Here is a 6,831-nt window from a genome sequence, read left to right on the forward strand (position 1 = left end):
TCGCTGACGTCATGCGCGCGGATGACACCTGGTCGGAGTCGCGTGATGTTGTCCCGCCCCCGGCACGAAGGGATTCTGTGGCAAAAATGTTTCCGGATCCAGTCTCATGCCTGGGAGTAATTCTACTTGAAGTAATCTGCGGCTAGAATCGTCTCTACCATATACATCGTTACCGAAGGTAAGTAACTCGTACTTCTGGCGACCCACCTATAGAGCCAGACCCTGTGAAGGCTTTTCTGCATGCTGACACCTCTGCATACCAATTAGCCCTAGAGCTATACAGGAGCACATAGTACCACTACATGTGGAGAAGGATGATGATTTCCTCAAAACTCCAAAACAAAAGCAACCAGTGGTCGCCCATTCTAAAAGCCATGCTTAAGTGCTCAGTGGAGAACTTCGAGGCACTAGTTAAAGTTGATGTTGGGTGAAGAAAACATTAAAACCTGTTCCCAACATTGTCTGTTCATTTGTGAACCTATGCCTTGAAATTGCGGGGGGGTATACATGCACAGAAAAAGGGCACTCTTACAAGGAATAGAAGAGTCTCCTCCTTCCCATAACAAGTATAGCAAGGTAAAAGATGCTGCTGAAAGCCAATGGATCAGGGAGTGGTGACAAAGGGGGGTAAATAATGGTCGTTCTTGACTTCTTTAAAAAAAAAAAAATGCTCTATTGAGTTCAGTGGAAAAATCTTGGGTGCACTCAAACCTTATAACAATATCGGCACAAAAAATGGATATTTTGAAGTAAAATTAGGTCGAGCAACTGAACTGATGAGGCTCAAACCACACTTATTCCCACACCGGATAGCAATCCATTTTGTGCTTACCATATCTGCCAATAGAGCGGTTAATTCTGGGTACAGAAATTCTAGAAAGTAGACATAGGAGCTTTTTCCAGTGTTTAATAGGAGAAGACCAATCAAGCTTCATAAGAGGCAGCAGACATTTCATAAAATAAGGATTTCCTTAGCTTGTCGAAAAAATGTCAAGTACTAAATTAAATACATCACTTTTATGTGAAAGCATAGATAACTTTCAACTTTGGCAGCTCGTCATTGTAGCAAACAATTTAACTAGGTTTGGTTTGATTGGAAGGCATGTTACGCTAGTGAAGAGCTGTTAGCAGTTGACGGTTGTTAAGATAGCGTTAAATATACCATAAGCAGACAATATATTTATCATTAGTCCTAGATTCATTCTTTCACACCTACTGTTGTTTTTGTAAATGTTGGAGTGCTGGTTTGCCGCCATTGAGGAGTAATAAACTATAACGAGTAGCTTGCTTCAGTGTGAATAGCGTAAGATGACACTTTTTGCCAATTAGAATCCTGGCTTCGGTAACAGATTAAAAGGTCAAAAGTACTTAGAGGCTAATATGGTACAGGGAGCTTTAAAGCGAACGTGGAGAAAACAAAGCGGATTTGCTAAATGTGGGGTACAGGGGAGAACAGGGCTAGAGAGAGGTTCTCCATTCTGTAAAGTACTTGGGGAGTTAATTTTACAGGGCTCTCAGTATGGTCCAATCTCAGCCATCAAGATGAACAAAACAATCCCACTATTAATCTGTGATTGTCAAGCCCTCCCAATCAAGATACTGGGAACCATTCTGAAAACTTAATAGAAACTCATTATGTGCCGGATGTGGAAGTATATCCAATAGTATTTGGCAAATGAACTTAGAAGGAGAAGTCTTTATTTTCCAATCGATTAGAAAGTGGCTCAACCAAATATCTCTTGGAATCGTCAATTAGAATGGTAGAAACATTGGACCCATATAGAACACCCTCTGGCAAGAAGGGTTTTATGGGCATATGAATGTCACAACAAAGGTCTCCCACATAATGTGTGTATTAAACATAACAATATTCCTTCATGGATCGAGGCAATAGCGTTTGAGATAGGTCTTACATCATTCACTGTCTATTGACTCCACGAAATTGAAGAATGAGAGTCACATATGTTTTAAGGTGAGCCCTGGAGAGCCCCACCCAGTTATCGAAATTGGAGCAACAAACATTATATTTCCATTCGAGATGTTCAAACCAGTGCATGAAGGAACAAGTAAAGGCGTTCATATTAGTTCTCACTTCAACATATGGGACAGGAAACGGGTTAAGCTTCGCAGGTGAGCAGTGTCTGGCATTTTTTTTAGAAATCTACAAAATGTGTTTAAAATAAAGATACTGCCTACAAAATATTGTGTGGTTGGTACCAGACATTTGTGAGACTACGGGGAATACTTCAAATGTTGTGGAGTGTGGAAGCAGTGGCTCAGTTATGCATGTCTGGTGAGCATGCTTGTAATTCCAGGGATTCTGGCACTTAGTGATCAAGGTACACTTGGAAGGGATTACATTGGGGTTAAGCCTGGTGAAGCTGGGCCGTCAAAAAAATCTGATGGGCACATCATTGTATTGCTTCTCCTGGGAGCAAAGATAGCTATGGGAAGGAAATAAAGAAGTCAGGCTCCAGAAAAAGCTTGAGATATGACAAGGAAGAAAGGTCTTCATTTAACTGGACAGCTTCTGATTGAGTATAATTAAGAACTTGTTTGCTCATTGAAATTGCGAGCTGTGCATCATCCTGGATATTAATAAAGGTTGCATGTGAAATCCAAAATGAGCTTGTCCAGGGTACAAAGTCATTGTTAAACAAACCTCTCCCATTAACCAAACATTTGGGGGGGAAGCTGGGGAAGGATAAAGGGTTTAGTAGAAAGCAATATTTTAGCAGAATTCTGGAGAAAACGTAATCAAATTGAATGAATGACATTAAATAGGCAGACGGATATATAAATGTACTAAGAAAGTAAAAAATTGTACGAGGAATTCTACAAAAGTATAATGTTTGGTGCAGAATTGTTGAGCTTTGAAAAGCCATGTGAGGAGATAAGAAGATGTGACTGCAAAACATGGAAAGCTCTCAAGGCCCAGTGCAAGCAATCTTATCCTAGAAGTACAAGAGTGAAAGACCACAAGAGAGAACCCAGCACCTTGCCAGTCATCTTGTGGATACGTCATGGCAGGAGTTTCTGTGATCTAAACAGCCTCTGTTGACAAAAACAATTCTTAGAATCAAGTAACATTTTTCAAATTGACAGTCTGTACAAGACAACTAGTACAATTCTTAATAGTACAGGCTAAAGGAAACATGAAATAATATGTACAGCAAAAAAAAGCCTTTTAATTGGTCGAAGCCATACCATAGAACATATGTTTTATCAGGGGTAACTGCCAGCTATTCAACTTAATCTTGCAAACACAACAGTTGATGGACAGAATGCAGAACAATGTCATACATTCACCCCAGTACAGAGATCTGAGCCTAAAGCCATCGTTTTTTTGCTCACCATGCCATTCCAGTTTGAACCTAGCCATATGCAAATCAGTCTTGACCCTCTGCCCCATGGGAACAGTCCAGTCCGAACTGCAAAGCCAGGTCCTCCCTGGACTTGGACACAAGCATCCTAGGACCGGTTTCGGGCTTTCAGCCCTCATCAGCCAGGATAGCTTGATTCCAGTGGCATGGAGAGCACAGGACTCATGTCTGAGCATACCCGTCCCACTCTGGGTGACAAATGCAAAAACAACAGTTGATGGACAGAATGCAGAACAATGTCATACATTCACCCCAGTACAGAGATCTGTGCCTAAAGCCATCGTTTTTTTGCTCACCATGCCATTCCAGTTTGAACCTAGCCATATGCAAATCAGTCTTGACCCTGTGCCCCATGGGAACAGTCCAGTCCGAACTGCCAAGCCAGGTCCTCCCTGGACTGGAAACAAGCATTCTAGAACCGGTTTCGGACTTTCAGCCCTCATCAACCAGGATAGCTTGATTCCAGTGGCATGGAGAGCACGGGACTCACGTCTGAGCACTCTGGGTGACAAATGCAAAAACAACAGTTGATGGACAGAATGCAGAACAAAGTCATACATTCACCCCAGTACAGAGATCTGGACCTAAAGCCATCGTTTTTTTGCTCACCATGCCATTCCAGTTTGAACCTAGCCATAGGCAAGTCAGTCTTGACACTGTGCCCCATGGAAGCAGTCCAGCCCGAACTGCCAAGCCAGGTCCTCCCTGGACTGGAAACAAGCATCCTAAGACCGGTTTCAGGCTTTCAGCCCTCATCAGTCAGGATAGCTTGATTCCAGTGGCATGGAGAGCACGGTACTCACGTCTGAGCATTCCTGTCCCACTCACTCCAGGGAAGACCTGGCTTGGCAGTTCGGGTCAGACTGATTTGCATATGGCCATGTCTGAACTGGGGTGGTGGAGTGAGCTAAAGAATGGTGATAGATTAAACCCAGATCAGTTGACTGGGGGTGAGTGTTTGATTTGCTCAAACTCTCCGTCCATCATCCCCTTTGGTATCGCTTTGTTCGCCCTAAGTTGGCAGGGTATGCCCAGACGTGGGTCCCTTGCTCACTTTGCCACTGGATTCAAGATAGCCTGGCTGATGAGGGTTATGAACCCGAAACCGGTTTACGAACCCGAAACCGGTCTCACGGTGCTTGTTTCTGGTCCAGGGAAGACCTAGCTTGGCAGTTCGGGCTAGACTGTTCCCATGAGGCACAGGGTCGGACTGATTTGCATATGGCCATGTCTGAACTGGGGTGGTGGAGTGAGCTAAAGAATGGTTATGGATTAAACCTAGGTCAGTTGATTGGGGGTGAGTGTTTGATTTGCTCAAACGCTCCGTCTATCATCCCCTTTGATATCATTCAACTCAATCTTGGCAAAAGAGAGATTGTTTATGATGGCAAGGAACAATGTGTTAGCTGTGGGCAAGCAAACATGTATACCCAAAGAGCTGTTCTGTGCTCCTATGAAGTCTATCAATGTTAAATGGATATAGGAGTCTGGAACCAGGTGGCCAGTCTCCATGACCGCTTTTTAGTACAGTGTGTGGGACTAAAATAACTGCTAGAGTTTCAAACTTTTGGAAAGATATTTGGAAAAATAGAAATGATCTGCAGCCCTCATTATTGACACAGGCACAAAGTGAATCACAATAGTGTAGTACAATGAAGAGACATTGCATGGATGCAATATGAAAAAGATGTACACTCCTCCTCCCTGAGTTCGGACTTTGTTTAAGCAGTACAGTATGTATACTTTAAAGAAATATTATTCTCAACTAGCTACCGAATTTATTGCCAATGTCACTGAGGTAACCACTATTACTGCTATGTCCAGGATGATTCTGATTTGTAACATGTCGATACCATGCCATCTATTTGTGTGACTGGAAAATGTTTCAGAATCTTTAAATTCGAGTTTGTGCTAGAATTACACACGTATGTGTTCATCAGACGTGATCTATTCTTGCCAGTTCTTTTTAATGTGAAACATTTCCCATGTGCGATTGGAGCTCCGATAATTTTTGAATTTCTTAATGTCTTTTATTATTTTACTTAGTTCTTGTTGCTGTTTTTTCTCATCCTCTTTCTTCTTCTTCCTTCGTATCTGAGAAAGTTCTGCTGCAACACTCAAGCTAAAACCCATGGTTGTTGAGTTGCTGTCACTAAGCTCCATAATCTCTGTGTTTCTTGCTTGGAGAACCTGCGTCATGTTCACTATCATAAGAAAGACTCTCTTAACCCCACTTAATCTGGGCCGAAGGTTGCAGGTGGAGCCCACTGGCACTTGTTTTAGGGGACTGGCATGTATGTTTTTTTCTCAACAGGGTTTGATCCAGAGCAAGAGAGAGAAAAACATAAAAGAGAAACACAAAAAAGTGACAAAGGAAGAAAGCGAGGATCAAAAAGAACTGCAAGGGCAACAATCAGTTAAAATTATTTATGGTTTATCGTCTTATATACAGAGGTCATCTTCGGTCTATATTCGCTCAAATGTGCAAATGATCTTGGCTGCCATATATGAGAATAAGGAGTTAGCAATCACATAAATCACAACTACGATTCTTAATACTATATTTTAGTCAAAGAAAGTTTGAATTAGATTTATAGGGTTTTATTTTCATTCACGGTTTAGCATATTCTTTATTTTCAGTTAGTGAAATATTTCAGTCAGTTAACAGAATTGATCATAAAAGATAAAGTTAGATCAAATTATAATCAACAATGCATTATGCACCTTCTCTAAAAGAAAAGATTCCCTATTATAGGAATGGGGCAAAAATGGTGTTAGCAGGAATTCAGTCAATGTCAGCAGACCTTCCCATAAAGAGAGGTTTATGAACTTCAGTAGAGTATCAGCAGATAAGACAAAATAATCATACTGTAGCATTATCAAACTGCATTTACTAATAGGTTAGAAGGAGACTAGTAAATCATCATTAAGCTGTCAGCCTCCTTGTGTAAAACGCTTATGGGATAAGGGTCTGGAACAAAGGCTTTAACCTTCTCTAGGAACTCGCAAATGAGCAAGATTTTATTACAAGGGTCAATATTTCTATTAATGCATTTTATTTTATTAAAAAATACGTTTTCATTTCATCTAACAATAAAGTGCTTCTATCAAAGATTTTCAAAATGTTATTATTAGTCAAAAACATTCTGCGATGTTATATGAAGTTTTTATCAACCAGTTGACCACGGCACGAATTGCGAAGCGATGCGGGAGTTAAAATCAGTGGGCGGGGTTTGGACGCCCCCCGGCCGTCCTCTGCACATGCCCACCGTCACGTGGGACAGCCGGGGGCAGTCCTAAGCACCGAACAGATTAAAGGCATGTCAGGCTAAGGTAAACATTTACACATTTTATGCATACCTTTGCACATTCGTTTAAGCCATTTAAAAAGCAAAGCTGCTTTACCCAATTAGAGGCATAATACTAGTGAGTATAGTTACATGCTGCA

The sequence above is a fragment of the Lissotriton helveticus genome, chromosome 7, assembly GCF_964261635.1.
Source record: "Lissotriton helveticus chromosome 7, aLisHel1.1, whole genome shotgun sequence".
Taxonomy (NCBI): Eukaryota; Metazoa; Chordata; class Amphibia; order Caudata; family Salamandridae; genus Lissotriton; species Lissotriton helveticus.